We start from the raw sequence: 23281 nt of genomic DNA, 5'->3' as shown, positions 1-23281 counted from the left end.
TCCTGACCCAGGCATCATGTCTCTGAGCTTGAGATCAAACAGTCATACAATGCTTGACTTACCAGCTTTCTTCCAGCAGAGTACACTGTGGTTTCATTTTTGAAGCTCAGTACAACATACAGTTCTCTTTACATTTGTAAATTAAGCCTGTGGATTATATTAATATTTACAAATGACATAGAATTATCTACAAAATTCTATCTAGCTAGGCTGGCAGCCTTCACATATCACCCCCCCCCCCGATAACACAAGCTAGTTTTTCAAGTGTCCCTTGAGAAATGTTGCTTGAGAGGGTTAGGTCTATCTGGGTATATCTTACCCCATTCCCTGTCTTGAGAGCCCATCTGCATTGGCATTGCAAATCTCACTGCAGTGCTGCACTGACATATCATATGCTTGCAACTCTAGGCTCCATCTTAGCAACTTGGGATTTTGATGGCTGGCTCAATGTAACCATATTAGGGATTCGTGATCTGTAACTACAGTGAATTTTCTTCCATAAAGATAAGGCTGAAGTTTCTGCAGTGCCCACACTATGGCTAGACATTCCTTTTCTACAGCTGCATAGCATTCCTCCCTGGTTGGAGCCTACAACTGAGATAAACCACTGGGTGCTCTTTCCCTCAGAAGAAATCTGTTTAAGTACACCCCCCACCCCATGGTATGAATCCACCTGCACGACAAATTCTTTGCTATAATCTGGACTGGCTAATACAGGGGGTCTTCCCAAATAAGTTTCTGGAATCCATGTTCACACGCTGTGGTCCACACTACCTTATCTGGCTTGTTTTTCCTTGTCAGGTCTGTGCGCAGAGCAGCTATGGTACTTTAACTAGGAACAAACATTCTGTAGTACCCTGCTGTCCCTAAGAATGCTCTCACCTGCTTTTTGGTAACAGGTGCAGGCCATGCCTGAATGGCTTCCACTATGGCAGGTTCTGGCCTGATCTTACCTTTCCCCACTCTATGTCCCAGGTAGGAGACCTCTGCCATACCCACGTAACATTTGCTCAGCTTAATGGTCAACCCTGCCCTCTATAGTCTGCCCAGCACCACCCTGACATGCTGAAGGTGCTCTTGCCAGGAATGGCTGTAGGCGGCAATATCATTTAGTTAAGCAAAGGCAAACCCTTTTGCTCCTGCTAGGATATAATCTACCAGGCTCTGGAAAGTTGCTAGGGCATTTTTCATCCCAAAGGGCATCTTTGTGAACTCATACAAGCCAAAAGAAGTCACAAAGGCTGACCTCTCTCTAGCACTGGGAGTCAAGGGCACCTGCCAGTAACCCTTGGTAAGCTCAATGGTGGTAAGATACTTAGCCCCACTCAGCTGCTCTAGGGCCTCATCTGTCCTAGGCATGGGGTTAACATCTGACTCTGTGTGACTATTTAATCTCCTGTAGTCCACACAGAACCTGGTGGTGCCATTCTTCTTTGGCACCAGCACCACTGGGAGGCCCAGGGACTGTTGGGACTCTTGAATTACCCCTAGTTCCAACATTTCCTGTATCTCCTCCCTCAGAGTCTGTTTAACTCTCTCAGGCACCCTATAAGGGGCCTGCCTAATAGGCCTTTGGGGTCCTGTATCCACCTGGTGTTGCACCAGGTGGGTGCACCCTGGTTTCCCAATGAACATGTCCCCAAACTCCTGTAACACTGCTTGGATTTCTCGAGCCTGGGTAGCAGATAGCTGCTGGGACATTGCTACCCCTTCCACTGAGGTGTCATTCCGAGCCTTGGTGAGGAGATCAGTCACCAGATCTCCCTCAGACTCCTCCTGCAATCCACTGGAACTACTCAGCACAAAGCCCTCCCTATCATGGTAAAGTTTCATCATGTTAACATGGTACAATTTGTGCTCCTGCCTCCTGCCTGGCAGTTCTACCATGTAGTTAGCATCACTTACCTTTCTTACCACCTTGTAGGGTCTCTCCTATGCTGCTTGCAGCTTGTTGTGTTTGACAGGAATGAGAACCATTACCTGCTGTCCTACAGCATACTCTCTAGCTTGAGCATTCCTGTCATACCAGACCTTTTTCTGTTGTTGGGCTTCTAACAGATTCTCCTGGGCCAAGCCCATGAGTTCCTTAAGCCTTGTCCTGAAGTTTAGGACATATGCCACAACAGACTCATTGTGAGATTCACACTTACCTTCCCACTCATCACAAATTAAATCTAGAGGCCCCCTCACCCTATGTCCATACAGCAACTCAAAGGGTGAAAAACCTGTAGATTCCTGGGGAAACTCTGTAAGCAAAGAGATGTGGCAAATATTTGTCCCAGTCCCTCTTAAACTGGTCTGCAAATGCCCATAGGATGGACTTGATTGTAGAGTTTAACCTCTCAACAAGACCATTAGTCTGGGGGTGGTCTTTAGGTGCTTTACCCCACAGTACTTCCACAGACAAGCCAGCAGGACTGACATGAAACTGGCGCCTCTGTCAGTCAGTATTTCTTTTGGTAAACCTACCCTGCTGAAAATCTCTAACAAAGCATTTGCCACCTTTTCTGCCTCAATGGAGGACAGAGCCACTGCCTCAGGGTATCTTGCAGCATAATCTACTACCACTAGCATATACTTTTTCCCTGTGGAACTTGGGGTACTCAGAGGCCCCATAATATCCACAGACATCCTCTGAAACGGCTCCTCAATCACAGGCAAAGACATCAAAGGAGCTCTCATCTTGTCTCCTGCCTTGCCTACCTTTTGGCACTGCTCACAGGTCCTGTGGTACCCTGTTACATCTCTGGAAATCCCAGACCAATAGAAGCTCTGCATAAAACATCTCATTGTATGTTTTATGCCCATGTGACCTGCACAGGGAATGTCATGGGCTATGGCTAGAATTGCCAGATGGTAGGCTCTAAGCACTTTCAACTGCTGCACTCTCTCACCTTCTAGCCCTCCCTCAGGGGTCCACTCTCTATACATTAACCCTTTGTCCCAGTATACAGATTCCCCATTCCCTTGAGAATCAGGTGCCTCACTAGCTACCTGCCTCAGGCCTTGCAATGTAGGGTCTGAGAGCTGAGCCTGTCTCAACTCTCTCTTTGTAACCCTTCCCAGCTTCCCTTCCACACGAAGTCTGGTATTCTCTGACAGCGGTGCCTTACTGTCAGCTTGGGTACTACTACTCACCTCTACCTTTGCAGTCACTCTGTCCAAGGAAATATCACTACCCACAAGCAGCTGTGGCTCACCTCCAGTCTCACTGCTACAGAGTAGCGCCCTCCCTGAAGTAACCACCTCACCAGTCCTGGCTGTAAGTGTGCAGTCTGTCTGGCTCTCTCCCAGGCTACCAGACCCACAATCTCATCTCCTAGCCTGACTGCGTGTAACTGCTTGAGCACATGGTACTGCATTATCAAAATCCTTCCCCATCGGCACAGCTGCAGGATAGTAGTTTGGTACCTCCTGTTGTCTCAAGGCAACCTACTATTGGCATTTTGTCTTTCCCACTTACTGGCTCTCTCACCTTTTGTTCCACACCTTGCCTCCATGGACATCTATATGCCACATGGCCCCACTGGTTGCATTCAAAACATTTAACCCTAGGTCCTGGACGTGTACCTGGACTACTGGCTTCCCCTGCTACTGGAAGATTCTGTTGGGTCTGTCTGAGCTGCCCATCATGGGTTCCCTTAGACCCATGAGCAGCACTGGGTGTCTTATTCTTGTGCAGCGATGCCCTGCTTGCTAGGTATAGGTCTCCCTTCTTTCCCAACTCATCTGAAGTAGCACATTGTCTATCAGCTAACCAGATCCTCATGTCCTCAGGCAAAGTGCTAAGGGCTTGTTCCCTCACCAAAAGGTCTGCCAGCCCTTTAGAAGTGGTGACCTGACATCCACTCACCCACGTATGAAAATAAGTGCCTTGCATCTATGCTTACGATACTTTTTCCTATAAGTTTCAGGTGTTAGCTTAAAAAAATTCTAACAAACAATTCTTTGCAGCATTATAAGTAAAACAGTCAATGTCAGATAATTTGGAAAGTACATTTACAGCTTTACCATGGAGTAAGGATGTTAGGAACCGTGCCCAGAGCCTTTGGTCAACATCATACTGTTTACATACTCTCTCAAACATATGAATGAAACTATCAAAATTATCCCCCTCTGTAAACTGTGGAAGAATATTCCTCACTTTTTGTGCTTCTGGGGGTCCAGTTACTCCCTCCCCGTTACCTCCATGACTCTGGCAAAGTGTCAGCATCTCCTTTTCATGCTGCCTCTGCCTCTCCTTCTCCACAGCTTCCATTTCCAAATTCCTGGCCTCCAACTCAAGTTTCTTTAGCTCCAGATGGATTTTAAGTCCTCTGCAGAAAGGTTGAGCTGTTCATTCTCTGAGTTTTGTACATCTCCACGGCTAGTCTGATCATCCTCCTGATTGCTGTTTTCTGATGCAGCTGTGACCAAAGTTGCAATCATGTCTGCCTTAGTCAGGTTTCCATGCACCAGTCCTTTAGCCTGGCACATCTCTGCCAACTGGCACCTTGTCAGCTTGCCATACTCCTCTGCTGACATGCTTACCTGCTCTCCCTGACTAACTAAGCTAACAAAGGAAATAAAACAATTGTGATCTGAACTCTGAATGTTCACTGTGTGGCTGATTTACAGTACAAAAACACCTTCAATGATCACTGTCCGCATGCTACAGGAATTCAATGTCCACACCACTACAAGCCAATTCACATGTGATGTGGCTAACTCACCACAATCAAACAATTAATACTTGATGTGGATATCCCACCACTGCCAAACAATTCATATGTGACGCCTGTGCGCTGGCCCAGTAACCAAGGAGCCTCAATCCTCACCACGAGCACCAGTGAGGGGAGTGCACATTGGGGGGATAACAAGTACACACACAGTGAATTACAATTTCCCTTAACAGCACACAGAGATCACAGTCAGTTTGGGGCTGGTTTCTCCCTTTCTCTCCAGATCCCCAATAAGACTCCTCACTGACACAGCTATAGGGTTCAGATCCCAGCTGAGTAGTCAAGCCAAAACCTCCAGTACTCTCTCTGTCCAACCAGTGCTTTGTGTCCCTGCCCAAGTAGCTGACACACACACACTTTGAGATTTGGTTTATATACAAACACACAGACACTCCTGGAGAACTCTCCTGGAGACACTCTTCTGGAGACACTCCACAACAAGTACAAATATGACTCTGTCATTGTCCATGTTGGTGTGAATGACCTGAGATGTACCTCCCTGGACTACATGGAAGAGCTCTCCGATCTTGTAGCCCAGGTAGGTATGACCCTAGCCCTGAGTAGTATTCTGCCATCGCCCTGAATGATACCGCAGTACAAGGACAAAATGATTGACTTCAGCAATTGGCTAAGCTTCTGGTGTCATTCTAAGGGGATCCAATATCTGTCTGCTTGGGATGACATGGTTGACAAACCATGATGCTTTGCCACAGATGGCCTGCACCTGTCGCTCCTGGGATTTTGGATACTGGCTAAGGCTCTTGCTGCCCCTATAATGGCTTTTTTAGGCAAGGTTCAAATAACAAATTCACCACCGTAACAGGAACAGGCAAGCAAAAACTGAGGGTAATGCTACTCAAGGCTAGAAGTCTAAATCTCAAAATGCACTCACTCGAGGCACTCCCTAAAATGGATAACATCGATATCTGTGCAGTGACTGAGACCTGGTTCAAGGCTCCAGACAGCACCCCTGCACTACCAGGCTATAATTCATACCACACATTTCGGCCATGTAACCTGGACCGAAACACCAAAGGCGGAGGTGTGTCCATATTCATTAAGGATATCCACATCTCCAGGCTAGTTGCTCAGCATAATGCATCCGAGGTTATCCAAGTGCAATTAACTCTAGGCAAAACTGCAATCCAAATTGTAGCTTGCTACAGATCCTCCACCATGCCCCAGGATTCCCACTCCTCTTTTCTTGATGTACTGGAAAATATTAGGGTTCAACCAAACACCCTAATAATAGGCGACTTCAACTACCCCACCATTAACTGGGAAAACTACTCATGTACGAACTCCTTAGCTCAACGCTTTCTGGAATTCATAAACTCCAATGCCCTGGATCAACTTATCCACACCCCCACCAGGGGCAACAATATCCTTGACCTAGTCATTACCAACATGAGTGACTGGTGTTCCACACCTGAAGTCAACTCCTCGTTGGTCCGATCCGACCATAAGCTAATCACCCTTTATATCCACATCCTGCCCTCACCTCCCATTAAGGAAACCACGGTAAAAAATTTCTCCAAAGCCAACTTCATGCTTCTTAAGACAGAAGTGGTGAACTTCATGACACCCAAGCAGATGGACAATACAGTTACAACTGCTGAATCCTACACAAATGCACTCTGTAAGCACTTACACGAGTGCATGGATTGTGCTATCCCAAACAGAACCAAGAAGTTATCCTCCAAAAAAAGGAAGCCAATCTGGTGGTCCCCTGCCATAAAGAAACTGTACAACAGAAGGAAGAAACTGTTGCAAAAGAAGAGTAAAATCCCATGAGTGGAGGAGCTCCCTGGTCAGCCTTAGTAAGAAGCTAAGATCCCTTATAAGATCCTCCAAAGCTAGCTACGAAAACAAAATCGCCACTAATTCTAAGGACAACCACAAAGCATTCTATAGCTATGTCAAGAATCTCAATGGCAACACCCAGAGCTGCTCTGAGTTACAGCACAAAGGCAAGAAAATTACAGAACTAACTGATATTGCCAACATCCTGGCAGATAGGTTCAGTGCTAACTTTACCCCCTCACCCCTAAAGGGTCCATATCTATACAGGAAGAATGCAGAGTCCCTGTAATCACAACTATGCAGGTAAAAGCTACACTCTCTAAAGCCAAAAACACAGCATCCATGGGACCGGACAACATCCCAGGCTGTGTTTTACACGAACTTCAGAACAAACTGGCTCCCCACTTAAGCACCATGTTCAATAATAGCCTTGCATCAGGCTTTGTGCCCACTGAATGGTGCACAGGAACAGTTATCCCACTCCACAAAGGCGGAGCCATCACTGATCCCGGGAACTATCGACCTATTAGCCTGACGAGCCTGGTCTGCAAGGCCATGGAACGTATCATCATGGAACTCATAAACAAAGACATTGGTAACCTCCAAACTCTGGATCCCACTCAGTTCAGGTTTTTGAAAGGCAGATCATGCCTCCTGAACCTGATCGACTTCTTTGAGGCAGTCATCAAAGCCGTAGATGAGGGTAAGGTGGTTCACACAGCCTATCTTGATCTTGCCAAGGCTTTCGACACCATCCCTCATTCTGGAATTATAGCTAAACTTACTAAACTAGGTATAAATCCCCTACATCACAAGATGGGTTGCCAACTGGCTCACTGACAGAACCCACACACTGTAAAAGTTGCAGACTCCAAATCTGACCTCAAAGCAGTAACAAGTGGAGTAGCACAGGGTTCCGTCCTGGGACCTGTCCTGTTTGGTATCTACTTCTCTGAAGTACAGGCTAACACAGAAGGCCTCTGGCTAATGAAGTTCGCAGATGACTGCAAACTAGGAGCCATAGTTAAGTCCCCAAATGATGTGGACATCCTACAGAAGGGCCTTGCTGAGACAGATGTCTGGTGTCAGAGCCATGGCCTCAAGCTCAATGCCAAAAAGTGCAGTGTCATCCCCTTTGGTAAAAACTCTGTACTCATGAACTACCACATAGGCAGCAATCTACTTAACAACGAATGTGTGATAAGAGACCTTGGGTTCCAGGTGGACAGTAGTCTCTCCTTTGATAGTCACATCGCCACAGTAAAAATACCACTAAGAAAAAAACACAATGTAAAATGATACCAGGAAACCAACCAGCCCAAATAAAAATAATATAGCAGTGTGAAGAAAGTTTTACGCTCATTCCCAGAGACTCTTCAGAGAATACACAGTAGTAAAACAGGTAGTAAAAATTCACCCAAATTAAATTACTTAAATTATTTACTTGATTTATAAATTAATTAATTAAATAAAATAAATAATGTTTTAAAAAAAAAAAGAGGAAGTAGAAAATTTTTTATAGAAATTTTTTATCAATATAAAAACAGTTAATGTTAAAAACTTCAATCAAGCCGCCGGGGGATTATTCTGCCAATTTATCTGCCCCCAATTTTCGATTCCTTTTCGGTTAAAAAGTTTCCAAGTACCCCTTCCTAATCCCATAAAAGGTCTGATTTAAATACTTTTTAAATTATTAAAAATTTTTTTTTTTTAAATACAAACAAAGAAGTGAGTTGAGTTTTGAGGTTTCATTACATATTACATCCGGCCGTACCGGGTCTGGTCCTCAATCCGGCATGCGAACCCTGTGGCAAAATCCTACATAAAATGCAGGGCAAGTAACTAATAAACTAACATAAACAACACCCCACTAGAAATGACTGATCATGAAAAGTCTGATCAAAAACTGGTAATGGTAATAACTGGTCTATAACTTACAATAAATCTACATAAATTGTTGTTGCAAAAAGTTGTTGTAGCAAACATGCAATTAACAAAGTTGTGTTACAATTATTAAAATACAGTCAGGAAGTCCTTCTACATGGCACACCTCATCATAAAAGGGTTCTCATCCAGAAAAAAAGAGGTCATTGTTCCCCTCTACTCGACACTCATTACAACCACTATAGAGTACAATGCCCCTTTAGGAATGTACCTCACAAGACATCTGCAGCAGCTGGAAAGGCCACAGAAGTACCTCACAAAGAGTATTACTGGCATCAAACAAATGCCTTACATTGACCGCCTCAAAAAACTCCAGCTTTACTCCATAGCATATCACCTACTCCGAGGTGATCTCTGCCTAACATATAAAGCTATGTCAAACCCAGAGCTGTTGGACATGTTATATCTAAAGAAATCCCAATCCCTCCGAGCTACATGCTCTAGGGTCCTAAACCTTGTCACCACAATAAACAGGACATGCTGGAGGGATAGATTCCTGTCCCAGAGACTTCCCATACTCTGGAACAGGCTACCCATCTATGTCAAGCAAAGTTCTTCATTAGCACTCTTCAAGAAAATTATTGATGAGTGGATGGGAAATAGGAAATACACCCCAGGGATCACTTCTGTGTCTTTGCTCGACAGTGGCACAGGAAAATAACTTTCTTGGGTGGCGTAAGCCAGGGAACCTTGTTGGCTAGGCTTATGTAGGCCCTTGGGCTGATAGCCTAGTGCCTACCTATGAACATATGAGAAGGCTGGAACAGGTTCTCCAGCTATGCCCCCTCCTGCCAGGCTATAAGATAGTAATCACGTCCACCAACTACTCTTATCAGCTACTAATAAGGCCCTTCCCAAAGGGTGACCAGTTTCACTGTGTAATATTACTGTTATCCAAATAGTAAGTGTGACCCAGGGCTAAAGATATTGGAGTGGCTTGGACAGTATGACCGAATACATGCAATGTACACTAAGAGCCTAAATTATCTGTACAAAAAACAGCCACAGTTGAAAGGTTTAAAAATATTTAATAATAAATAATAAAATCACAAGACAAATCTTATTACTTCAACACAATTACATTACAGAGTTCAGAAATCACAGGAAACTTCAAAATAATATTGCAGGATAGTCTGACATAAATATAGAAAACAGCTAGACTAATCTTACTATTTCTATCTACCTCTAAAATAAATACTAAAGTCTAACATCCTACTTACTTACAGAGCAAAGCAAGTGCTGGTGAGTGGATGTTCTTCAGACAAAATCCAAAATGCTCAAATCTCTCTCTCTCTCTGAGAAAGTCTTAAATTGATAACATAGTACTGCCGATTCATTTCAAATTACATCGATCTTGACATTTCTCTGGTTCCCAGGCTAACAGAAACTCCAAATTTACATTTCTTAGTAAGCTGCACCTGGCCATGAAGCTACAGCATTAAAAGACATTATACATGCAAAACCTTAGTAATTATCTCTTAAATCAAGACAATAGAAAGAATTTCTTGGCCCAGACATCCTGTCTCCGAGCTTGAGATCAAACAGTCATACAGTGCTTGACTTATCAGCTTTCTTCCAGCAGAGTATTCTGTGGTTACATTTTTGAAGCTCAGACCAACACCTGGTTTAATCATAACATATAGTTCTCTTTACATTTGTAAGCCAAGCCTCTGGATAGGTTCATAGGTGTGTACTGGGCTAATGGCTCTGGAGCCTTTACAAGCCTATCCAATAGGATTACCCTGGCATCATGCCACCCAACCTTAGTTCCTAGTGCCTCTGTCGAGTAGAGCCACTGGAGTGATCCCCGGGGTGAATGTTCTATTTCCCATCCACTCATCAAGATTTCTCTTGAAGAGGGCCAGTGAGGTGCTCTGTCTGACATGTATGGGAAGTCTATTCCATAGCATGGGCAGTCTCTGGGTTATGAACCTGTCCCTCCAGCATGTTCTGTTGATTGTGGTAATGAGGTTGAGGTCTCTGGAGCATGTGGTGCGGAGGGATTGGGATTTCTTTAGATGTAGCATTTCTAACAGTGCTGGGTCAGACATGACTTTGTAAGTCAAGCAGAGATCACTTCTAAGTAGGAAATATGAGACAGAGAATAGTTGGGGTTTTTTGAGTCAGTCCATATAGGACAAGTGTTTAAGGCCTAGGATCCCCTTTGTGGGGTACTTTTGTGGCCTCTCATGTTGTTGCAGGTGTCTAGTGAGGTACATGCCAAATGGGGTATTGTACTCGATGATTGGCCTAATGAGGGAAGAGTAGAGAGAGACAATGACCTCTTTCTTCCTGGATGCAAAATCCTTAGTAATGAGATGTGCCACATTAAAGGAGTTTCTGACCACAGTGGCAATGTGGTGGTCAAAAGAGAGGTTGCTGTCAACCTGTGTTCCCAGATCTCTTATAATGCCTTCTGTTTTCAGTGGACTACCATCAATGTGGTAATTCAAGGGAACCAGGTTTTTCCCAAAGGGGATGAAGACACATTTTTTGGCATTGAGCTTAAGACCATGGTTCTGACACCAGTCGTTGGTCTCATTGAGGCCTTTCTGTAGGATGTCAACATCACTTAGTGAGTTAATAATAGCTCCCAACTTGCAATCATCTGCGAACTTTGTCAGCCAGAGTCCCTTCATGTTGGCCTGGACTTCAGAGAAGTAGATACCAAATAGGAAAGGACCCAAGGTCCAACCCTGTGTGATTCCACTTGTGACTGGTCAGTAGTCTGACTTGGAGTCAACTACTTTCACACTGTGGGCTCTATCTGTGAGCCAGTTTGCAACCTACCTAGTGATATAGGGGTTGATGCCTAGCTTAGTAAGTTTTTCTATGATTCCTGAGTGGGGAATGTTATCAAAGACCTTGGCCAGATCAAGGTAGGCTGTATGAGCCACCTTACCTTCATCCACAGCTCTGGTGACTGACTCAAAGAAGTCGAACAAGTTGAGCAGGTATGATCTACCCTTCACAAAACCAAACTGTGTAGGATCCAGAGTTTGGAGATTCCCTATATCCTTGTTTATTAGGTCCACAATGATGCGTTCCATAGCCTTGAATATCAGACTCGTCAGGCTAATGGGGCGATAGTTCCTGGGGTCTGTAGTCACTCCTCCTTTGTGGAGAGGGATGACTGTAGCAATGTGCCTTCGGTAGGGACAAAGCCTGAGGTGAGGCTGTGATTGAACAGGAAAAACAGGTGAGGTGCCAGTTCACTCTGTAATTCATGTAGAACACAGCCAGGGATACTGTCAGGTCCCACAGAAACTGTATTCTTGGCCTTGGACAGTGCTGTTTTAACCTGTGCAGCAGTAATACTGGGTGCTTGGCAATCTACTTGTATTGTGATTGGTCCTTTGGGGGGGAGGGGTAAAGTTAGCACTGAATCTGTCCGCCAGTATATTTGCAATATCTGTTGGCTCGGTATAGGAGCTACCATTGTGCAGTAGGTTATAGCAAATCTGGGTATTCCCATGGAGATTCTTTATATAACTATAGAAGGCCTTGTAGTTGTCTTTACTATCTGTTGCAATTCTGTTTTCATAGCTAGCTTTAGAGGATTTGATGAGAGATCTCAACCTTTTGTTGAGGCTGAAAAGGGAGTTTTTCCAGTCTTGGGACTTCACCTTATTCCGCATCAGTTTCCTCCTTCTGGATTATATTAATATTTACAAATTCATAGAATTATCTACAAAATTTTATCTAGCTAGGCTGGCAGCCTTCACATCCCCTATGGTGATGTAGAAGTTAGAACAACAAGCTGGAGAATTTAGAGGGTTTTACCCCTGAAGGGCAGTGTGAGGAATGAAGCCTTCTTCCTCCAGTAGAAGACAATTTTTAATATATTTTGAGTTAATTTAGTATAGTTTCACCTGACTAGTTGTAACAAAATGGCTCTTGACATTCGTGCTTTCAATTAATGCTAGTGTAATTATTAAAGATCTAAAATAAATATTAACTCAGGATATTAGAAATAAATGTACTCATACTGAAAGATCACAAATTATAAGCATCAGAACTATAAAGCAGTTTTGTAGGATACAGAAATTCTTTACAAATGAGCTTCTTATGGTCCAGCTATACAACAAATCTTATTTGTTTTCTTTTGTCAATTATCCACCAACAGTAACCTCAGCACAAACCATGTACTTGGCTTATAATTAAGTATAACTGGATAATCTTCCTTATATTCCATATACAATGCCAACATTCATAAAGTCACCAAATGAACTCGACTAAAAAGACACGGGAGGAGTAATACCTTGAATTCTGTTTTTTTTTCTTTTTTTTATTCATTAACTCACAATTAGACATCTCAGGTGTATTCATTCATTCAAGAAAGTAGCTGTAACTAATTGTGTGTTTCTGTGTATATGTATGACAGTATGTCTGCCTGCACTTCCAAATGTGTGTGTGTGGGTTTCTATGTATATGTGTGTGATTCTGTGCATCCGAATATGTGTGTACACATTAAATACTTATTTAACTTATATTTTAGGTATAAAATACGTCCTCCAACAACAATTTGAAACATTAGGCAGAAGAACTTTTTTACATCAAAAATATATATAAAAGCATATAATATAAAAAAATACAAACCTGAGAAACCTTCCAGGAATGGAGAGTCCCTCCGTCTGTACTAACAGGCTTCATAACATCCCTGGGTGGCCCATTATTTCCCCAGTATGCCCACCCTGCTGGCAGACATGAATTTCACAGAAGTGCTATGTGTGTGTATGAAGAATTTGTTGTCAATACCTTCTGTAGCGGGGGACAAAGTAAAACTAGCTGGAATGCATTTAATTTCTAAACCAAATATTGCTTCAGCATTTGTGACATGGAGAGGTTTCCTGACACAGAGGGAGAAAACTTTTATGTATGATATACCCAAGGGAGAGATTGCAGACTGTAGCTCTCTTATAATCTCTCCTAGCAGCTGTGTGTAGAGAGAAGGAGAATGAAAATAGAACCGTGGAAAGCACCGGAAAGAAACATGAAAAGACTGAAATAATAAAATTGCAAGAAACTGTATATTCTGTGATCCATTTATGTTAACGAAGTGTGGAGTAGTGTTAACCAAGATGATATGTTCCTTTGTAGAAGAAGGCCCAGGAGTGTGTCTGGATTTCTTTGGTCCATTTCAAAGGCTGCAGAATGGGACACACTAGTATTGTGTAAATGGGTAGATGGGCAAGTACTGACATTCATTTAGAAGCAGTTTTACATCTCCGGGCAATAACAATAGGTGTATCCCATACTGGGCCCATATATTCAGTATGTGTTGTGAGTTCTTTAGCATCTTTAATTCTGAGCCCCCTCTACAGATGTTGCTGCATAGGGGAGGGAAGCCATGACCTTCAAAGCCAAAAGTGAACCTCATGATAAAGGTGAGGAAGAAATGGAGAGCATAGGAGCCTGGAAGATTATCCATGAAATGAAAAGAAAGACCAAGTAAAGCGAAAAAGCAATTTCCTGCCAGTAATTATATAATGTGCAGAAATTAACCAGAACATTAGTAAGAGAGTTTTTATGAATCCTCAAGCAGACAGAAGCAGTCAAAGACAAAATAATTACAAAAATTACCAACAAGAACTCTGAGCTGACGAACTGCTACTTTATTCATCTCTACTGTATAAGGGTGTGCCAATACTAAATTAGTGTTTCCTTTATTTTCTTTATATTGTTTGCCTCTTAATAATGGAAAAACTAATGATTTTTTTTTTGCTTCTGAATTTAGTTTCTTGACCTATTTTTCGACCACAGACAGCCCAAGTAAACTTCAATAATAGCTAATTCCAAGCTAATTCCAAGACATGGTTTTGGCCAGCTGTAGAATTACCCTGTATATTTTTTGTCTCTTTTGTTATGAATTTACTGAAGCTTAAAGTGAAAACTTCATATTGAATGGTTATGCACTAGTAAACTACTAAATGCAGCAAAGAGGATGTATGACAAATCTGCATTGAGACTGTGCTTTGGCCTATACAGTGTCTTATGTGCTTAGATCATTTTGTTCACACAGTACAGAAGGTAAGTGGTCTACAATAGTTTAAAGTGTGTACATTATAATTTTCTTAGGGGTATGATCATCCATTAGTGAGCCAGAGAAAGTCATGTCCCGTTCTATAACTATCTACTTCCCGTTTATAATCAGAATGCAGCGTCTGTGTGCTTTATTACTCTGCATTTTAGGCACCTCCAAAAGTCCACTTCTCCTAGAAAAAATATTAATTTACCAAGATAATTATATAATATATTCCCCAATGGATAATGTAGTAAACATTCACTGATCCTGTTATAACAAGATGTATATGAGCAACCATTTCTCCCTGTATGTGTAATCCTACACATGCTGACAAAAAATGAATGCATTGGGTTTTGGGGTATATCAGTTTACAAAACAGCTCATTTTACCTAAGTTTCACTGAATGTCATCACTGCGGTACAGTATTACAAGTGTGTCATTTTGCATCTAATATCTGCAGAAGTAGACAGTATTTGCCAGTCTTAATATTTTTCTTCGGCTGTCAGGCAGTAGCTCATGATGTGTTCTTGGAGTTTGTATCAAGTGCACATAATGGATAGCATTACAGAAAAGCAATGGTATCTTATGCCAGAAAGAGTGAAGTAAGACTGTTGAGTGGATGGGAAATAGGAAATACACCCCGGGGATCACTTCTGTGTCTCTGCTGGACAGTGGCACAGGAAAATCATTTTCTTGGGTGGTGTAAGCTATGGTACCTTGCTGGCTAGGCTTACGTAGACCCTTGGGCCAATAGCCTAGTACCTTCCTATGGACCTATAAGATATATACGTGGAGAAACAATGTACAGCTAAATACCATCAGATTAATACTAAAAGCCTTCAGTCATCCTCATTTTTATTAAAAACTCAGTATATAATTATGATTGCAGCTCAAAATACACAGTGATTAAAAAAAAAACATTGAAGTCCAATTATTAACATAAAGTGATAGTTTTGGCCATCCCTCTGTGGAACTGTACTGCTGTGAACAGGCTCAGTGAAGTCTAGGTAACATGACATGTCTTGCAAACTGATGTACCCCCAAAACTACATATATTCTATTTCTTTGTTTTGAAACCTTAGCTTTAGACTTTTGTGGTTTCAATTAAAATGCAGCTTTAAAACAAAAGAGAAACTCTGTAATAACAAATTAATCACTTCTTATTAAAAAACTTTCTTTTGCTAATTCCACTTTAAAGCCCTGCATATAAGTATACTAACCACGCTCTGTAACATCAGCGCAAAAATGAAACAAGATGTTTAACAGGATAGCATATGACTTTGACCTTAAAACCACTGTGGCAAAAGGAGAACTATATCTGGATGAAAATACGTTTGATTCCCTCAGTGTCCCTTTGCAGGTCTGTACAAAGTCCAATTATACCATGATCCCCCCAAAACATGCACGCTGATTGGCCAGCGCGTCGTTAAATATCGAAAAGTACTAATGGGAAAGGTCCCGTCGCCTCGACTTTTTTTTAGTATATAACTTTAAGGATTTTTTTCGCCATCGCTAGTTAAATGGGTAGCTTATACAGAGCGTTTAGTTAAAGCAATTGCCGTTGAAGCTTTTAATTTTTCAGACAGTGTTAAACCCATTTTAACATAGCTCAAGACCAGTGTTAGCTGTAAGTTATAATGAGTTCTCAAAAAAGAGTTGGTGTTAAAAATAATTAGTAATGATAGCGATCAAGCAAAACAAATTAAAATTAGCGTAGCGGACTATGTTAAACTCATTTAACATAGCTAACAACATTAAAAAAAAAGCAACGTAGAGATCTTTGCTACGAGTCATTTGCTGGTCAGCGATGATTCTGACGCCTCTGCCGGGGCGCCATCAGAACTACCGCATAGATGCCTGGATGCCAGGAGTAAACAGTGAAGGGCAGTGCACAGGAAGAAAAGTACACATTTGATTAAGTAATAGTTTTCTTTTAAAATAATCTCCATGTAGAATAGGGTATACTCAACTTAACCACACGTTGTGGTGTGGTTTGCCGGTTTTCTTGCCACACCCTGTTTGGTTGACGGCATAGTAATACACTGTATTATCTGAGAGTGGCACAGCACCTATTAATATGTGTTACTTGTGTGGGCAGCAACTGTATTAGACAGAAAATTCCTCCTTATAGTTAACTATAAGTTCATCTGTGCTACATGTTTCTATGAATTGCGCTGCATGTTTTAATTCACATTACATTTATGCATTTTCCATATATCTATATGTGGTTATATGTCTTTAAGGTCAGGAATTGCTTGGTTAGCTACACTGTATTGGTGTATGGTTAATTTGATCATGTGATTATTTTCTTGAGTCTTGAGTTGTGGTTTTGAATACATTGTTTCCTTTAAATTCTATGCAATTTGAATGGTTTTAATGGTCTGATGAAGCAGCATTAAGCTGCAAAAGCTCTTACCTACATTAAAGTTACCAGCTGTGTTACGGTATTTGTGGTTTTTGTTTTAAGGTAGAAAAAATGAACATCACTGATAAAGTAACAAGGCCAGTGACATGGATTTCACTTACTCATCTTAATGAAGTAAGACTACATATAGATATGAGTGGCAACCAGGATGTTACAGACAGAAAGACACTTAACAGCAACAATGAAAAACAACATAATTTAATGAAATGGTGATACAATTATCAGCAAACTTGATCTGAGATTATACTACCATCTGCTATAATTACATTCAGAAAGTAGAAGCATTGCTAAATGTTTAGCTCGCACAGAACTCATGAGGTATAACAAATTATCTTTATATATTTTGATGCATAATACAAAAGGGTGCCCATTTGACAAGCTTAAACAGAACAAATTAACACTGGAAAAAGAGAAATGTAAATTTGACAAATCTGTACTTAAATTCTCTGTGTTAATATTTTTAGGAAAAGGAATGTTGCTAGATTAATAGATTCATAGGTTCATAGGAGATTACTAGGTTAACGGGTTATGGGCCTTTACACACCTGGCTATTATAATCCAATTTTACCCAATATATGGCCCCTATGGGCAAGAGGATGACACTGATTTGTGCCTGTGCATTCAGTATCTTATAGATTGCCCCTGTATATAAGGGACATAGGTACTACCCCAGGTGTGAATTTGTGATTCCTTATCCATTAATCCAAATTGCATGTGAAGATGGCAAGAGAAGGCCCCATTACATCCAAGTGACGCCTCCAGGTGCATCTGCAGTCCACTCCTACTGACGCCTCTAGGTGTCAAATATTACTTATTCATATTTGAATCAATAATTCCAAAACAATGCTATGTACAATGTTTTAAAATATTTCATCTTAAAACCTTCACAGTGGCAAACTCATCTGCATTAATATTTGACCTCTGGCTGGTGCAGGTAAATAGATATTAACTGTTGATTTTATGATATTAATTTATATAGATATAATTTTCACATTTTTCTAAATATCTCAGCAACCAAGTAACAGACAGAACTCCTTATCCTCATATGAAAGCTCTTAGGTAGATGAATAAAATGCTGCTAAGAGTATGAGGTTCATAGGTTAGTACTAAGCTAACTGCACTTGCGAGCCATTTTAAGCCTAGCCAGTTATCCCTTGTGAGACTCAAACCCTGCACCTTGTGTTTGTGAGGCAAACACCTTAAGCATTTGGCCACCCTCCCAACTTGACTGGTTGCTAAGTTGTTTACAAAACATTACAAATGTAATAGTTACTGTGCTTACTGTGACTTATAAAATTTGGTTTAAGACCTAGAACCTAAAGAATACTACCACTATAAAATAGTTTGTGCTGAATGGTTTACCCTTTATACTGCTTTCATAACCCCTATGGTTCCAAAGACAGTAAACTCTCAGTTAACCGGTACCCATAGGGATTGATAGATGCTAGATAACTGTAGTTTCTGGCTGCTTGAGAGTTACTATTAAAAATAGGCCTGACTAATACTGTACCCTGTACTATTTGTTATCAGGTTAGGGAGAGAGGGAATTTATTATTATCTTCCTTTTTAAAACTCTAAAACTCTAAAAACTTAAGGTATGTTTCTGGGGGGGGGGGGCATTTAAGTGCAAACACATGAAAAGTGTATTGTATTTCTTCAATTTTTTTCCAGTTGCTTGAGAGTTCTGGTTGCTTGAGTTCCAGTTAACTGAGAGTTTACTGGGTATGAACATTTGTTTGAAATGTGAGGACATAATTTGATTCTGTTAAAAGGCTTAGGCTCCTCCCATTGGAAGTTACAGCACAAACTTCCTGAGTGGAGTGAATGAGGAGCTAAAGAATAAAACATTTATACTATTAACCAGTTTAGATATTTATTAATTTAAGTGTTAAGGTATCACTTCATGCTTCCACCTTGTTAAAAATTGAGATTTACATGTGCAAAGTGTGTTGGTATGCAGTGTTTCCCTACATATGTTTTTACTCCACTGGTTGGTTTGCAAAAAAAAACCTTTTGCAGTGTCCCTGGATTTGTCTTTGTACATACAAACCACATTGCTATATTTTCCTTTTTCTTGTGTCCAGAAGTCACTTTTAACAAAGTCATTTTTTTTTTAATAAAGGACATCAAGGTTAATTTACCTTGAATCAGATAATGGATGCCACTGCAAAGAATCACTGTTGAAATATTTGTGCATGGACAAAATCCCTTACTAAATCTATTTGCCAGCCTTCAGTTCCATTGGTGCTATGACTTTAATATACTGGTGTGTTTGCTCATGCCTTCCAAATATCTCCACCATTACATACCAGTTTTGCAGTGTAGTAACCACCTGACATGCCCATACATCTTTAGCCACCAATATGCAGCTACTCCTGTTCATGTGAGTATGTGAATTCATTTTCAGACTTAAGGTGTGGAAGCTGCACTGAATAATTCTAGGTGCTTGTTCAGGTTTCACATGGTGCTTGCTTAGAGCTACTCTCATGTTAAGCCACTATGAATATGTTGCACTGCCACCTCTGATACCAGGGTAATGTTTTAATCTTTCTATTCCCGCACGGCACAGTAGCAGTATCTGGTGCAAATACAACAGAGACGTATGCAAGCGATATACCACCTAAGCATCATTTGCCATGCAGAATGTACAAGTATGCATACCAAATTTCTGTGTTTCCAAACATCGGTGTTACTACACTACTACTGAATAAAATGAACATATTGAAATGTAACAACGGACAGCAAGTTTTTTCATTACAGCTTCTCACTGAACAGATTACAAGACAGCACAACCACTACCCATATTGAACAGGAAATCTTTAAGGTAGTCAATGGTACTGCTCTTTAGGAAAGTTAGAGAAAATAACTTCAGAAAGAAGACAACTTTATAGTAATAATTGCCACTGGCAACCAACACCACGTGGAACAGCTGGAATGCTACAGCAAAGGCAAATAAATATAAAAAAGTACAGTACTAAAGCACCACAGTTCAATACCAAGTGCATACATGTATCCACAACAGTTGTTTGGTCAGCAGGACTCAAACGGGCAATGTTTAAACATTTTTGGATGCACGTGTGAACTTATGCAGCACAGCGACCGAAAAGCCAGGAGAAATGAAGATGCCACATTAAAGAGATACTGATACTTTGCTGTCAAACAATGTATTTGTACAAAAAATGTCACTCACCAGTATAAATCCACAAGGGAAGCTGATGCAGAAAGTCTCACACAAGGTTCCAACAAGGAAATACAGTGTACTGGAAACACAATGCTAAAAAGAAGTACCCTACCTCCTGCACTTGTATTTGAGCACTCAGGCTGGGGGAAGGACAAGGGAGCCATGACATCACAGAAAGGGTGGGTTTTATTATTTTAGTTAGAATCAGATGACGGCCGTGGTGATGTCACTTTGGGGGAGGGAACTGATTAAAAAAAAGTACCTGCACTGCCTGGCCTCGATGATGTCAGTAATTGGGAGACTCCAGCAAGCTTTATTCAAACATGAGAGAATCATTTTGCAAGTGAAACCATCACAGTATGAGAAGGTAGGCTTCTGTTACAGAAGTAAGGGGAATTATAAAAGTTGTAAATGCTCTATTGTTGTTGCTTTACAGAGGACAATGTAAATAGGGAGCAAAAGGGCCGTGAAGTTGAGGAATACATTAGAGAAACCTGTTGTACTCCTTTAATGTGAATAGGAAACCTGTTCCAAACAAGGGGCAGTCTCTGAGACAAGTATCTGTCTCTCCAGCATGTTTTGTTTGAGTTGCTGACTATGTTTAGATCCCTAGATTGGGTGACCCTCATGCTCTTTGACTTGCAGATGTGTAGCAGCTCCATAAGTGCTGAATTTGTGAGTGCCTTTTAGGTCAGGCATAGGTCACCCCTTAATAATCTGTAGGAGATAGAGTAAAGGGATAGGACTTTTAGTCTAGTCACATAGTTCATGTTGTTTACACCCTGTATTTTCTTTGTAAGGAACCTCTAAGTTCATTCCAGCTGCTGTAAGTACCTAGTCAAGTCATGCCAAATGGCACACTGTACTTGATTATTGGTCTAATGAGGGCTGAGTACAGCAGGACTATAACTTCCATGGATCTGGATGCCGTACCATTACTTATAAGTTGTGCCACATAAAAAAGGATTTCCTCACCACTGTGGACACATGATAGTCAAAGTTCAGGTTACTGTCTATCTGCATACCTAGATTTCTCATCTCTGAGTCTACTCTAAGGGGCATGCTATTGATGTTTTAATTTGCAGGGGTTTTGACTTCACAAAGGGTATGATAATGCATTTTTTGCATTTAGTTTTAGGCCACGATTCTGGCACCAAATCATTTGTTTGATCTAGACCCTCCTGAAGGATATCCACATTGTTGAAGGGGTTCAGTGATTGCCTCCAGCTTGCAGTCATCAACAAACGTTGTCATCCAGAGGCCTTCTACATTTACCTTGACTTCAGAGAAGTACATTCCAAACAGGAGTGGCCTCAGTACTGAGCCATGTGGTACACCACTAGTAACTGGCCTCTTGCTGTATATGAATTCACCTACTTTATCTACATGTCCTGTCTGTAAGCCAATTGGCTATCCATCTGGTGAGATAGGGATTTATGCCCAGTTTAGTGAGTTTATTGATAATACCTGAGTGGGAAATTGTGTCAAATGCCTTGGTCAGGTTGAGGTAGGTAGCATGTACTGTTTTACCTTCATCCATGGCCTTAGTGAATTTTTCAAAGAAATCCAGATTCAGTAGGCATGACCTGCCCTTGACAAAGTCAAATTGGGTCAGGTCCAGTGTTTGGAGGTCTCCTATGTCATTATTTATCAGTTCCATGATTATTCTTTCCATGGCCTCACATACAACACTAGTTAAACTTATGGGTCTGTCATTTCCCAAGTTAGTAGATGGTCCCCCTTTGTACAGAGTGATGACTGTTGCTGTCCTCCACTCTATCGGGACAAAGCCAGTCTGGAGGCTGTTGTTAAATAGAGATCCTAATGGACATGATAAGCCCTGATTTAAGCTGTTTAAGAGGCAACCTGGTACATTGTCAGACCCCACTGAATCCATGTTTTAGCTTTAGAGAGCACAGTGGTAACCTATTCTTTGGTGATAACTGGTGGTGGTTATTTTTGGGGGGAGAACTGGCATTGATGGGGAGGTGAAATCTGATCTGAATTTGTTGGCCAGAAGATTTGCTATGTCTTCTGGCTGAGTATAAGTGATACCATCTACAACTAATTCTGCATATTGTCGGGTGTTGCCTTTAAGACTGCGGACATAACTGAAAAATGCCTTATGGTTATCATTAGCTTTGGAAGCTTATTTTTTACCTCAAAGTCTGCTTTCAGAGACTTGACTAGTACCCTGATTCACTTGTTTGACCAATGAGGGACTTATTTCTCTATTGTTGTATGACCTATTAATACTAGGGGTCCACCAGGGTGGCTTGTTTTTGTGGTTTGAACTGGACTTATTTGGTCTGGTACTGCTGTTTTTATGCAGTTGTTTATATGGTCATACAGGGTTTTTGTGTATGCCTCTGCATAGGTTTCTGTTTTTTCTGGATTTGGGGGAGCTTGAAAACTAGCTATGCTATCTCTTAATAGGGGGTAATGCGTTAATTGATATGTCCAAATCAAAACTGCAAAAGAAGTCAGACATTTGTTAGCCAGGAAAAACAGTAAAGTACAGTTGTGTACCTACCATAAATGTAGATGTTCGAGTGTATTCATTGTTGCAGTCATTACTTTTGGGTTATCCTGCTGGCAGGCTACCCGCAGTCGGCCTGAATTCCAAAGTCCTGGTCAGGCGTCGGTTGCTGTTGCCTCTTCCCTGACGCCAGTGCGCCAGGGGTATAAAAGATGCAGCCGACGCCATTTTCTTCAGTTTTTCTTGCCCCAGATGTCAGGTGCCCCCAAAAGGGTAGGCTAAATATATTATGCCAATAAACATACATGCAGTAAAGAAACATTTCCTTCATCTACAAGCAAATACACCACACAGGTTGTATAGAATAGAGAAGTACAGATAAACCCCAGCAAAAGAAAGGGGGACCGTGGGAGGGTAACCTGGACTGCAACAGTGAATACACTTGAACATCTACATTTATGGTAGGTACACAACTGTACTATGTTCATCGTGTTTCACTGTTGCAGTCATTACTCTTGGATTGAATCCCAAAGCTGAGGATGGGTGGCTGAGCTAAACAGGATTAGGAGAAGCTATGAGGCCCTGCAGAACTGCAGTGACAAAGCCTGCTCTGGATTTAGAGTAAAGAGGTAAGCGGTAGTGCTTTGTAAAAGTGTGCACTTAACTCCAAGTTGCAGCCTCTAAGATGTCTTTGGTTGGTACT

At 41.4% G+C, this 23281-nt stretch overlaps 1 protein-coding gene across 1 annotated transcript in view; it reads right to left on the bottom strand.

Annotated features, from left to right (window-relative positions):
* DUSP14 (dual specificity phosphatase 14) overlaps positions 1-23281 on the bottom strand; it is a 258654-nt gene that overhangs the window by 96150 nt on the left and 139223 nt on the right. The window lies entirely within an intron of this gene.

Source organism: Protopterus annectens, chromosome 13.part0 (assembly GCF_019279795.1).
Source record: "Protopterus annectens isolate FY-2018-M chromosome 13.part0, PAN1.0, whole genome shotgun sequence".
In the NCBI taxonomy this organism is placed as follows: domain Eukaryota; kingdom Metazoa; phylum Chordata; order Ceratodontiformes; family Protopteridae; genus Protopterus; species Protopterus annectens.
This window is presented reverse-complemented; position numbering and strand designations above follow the sequence as displayed.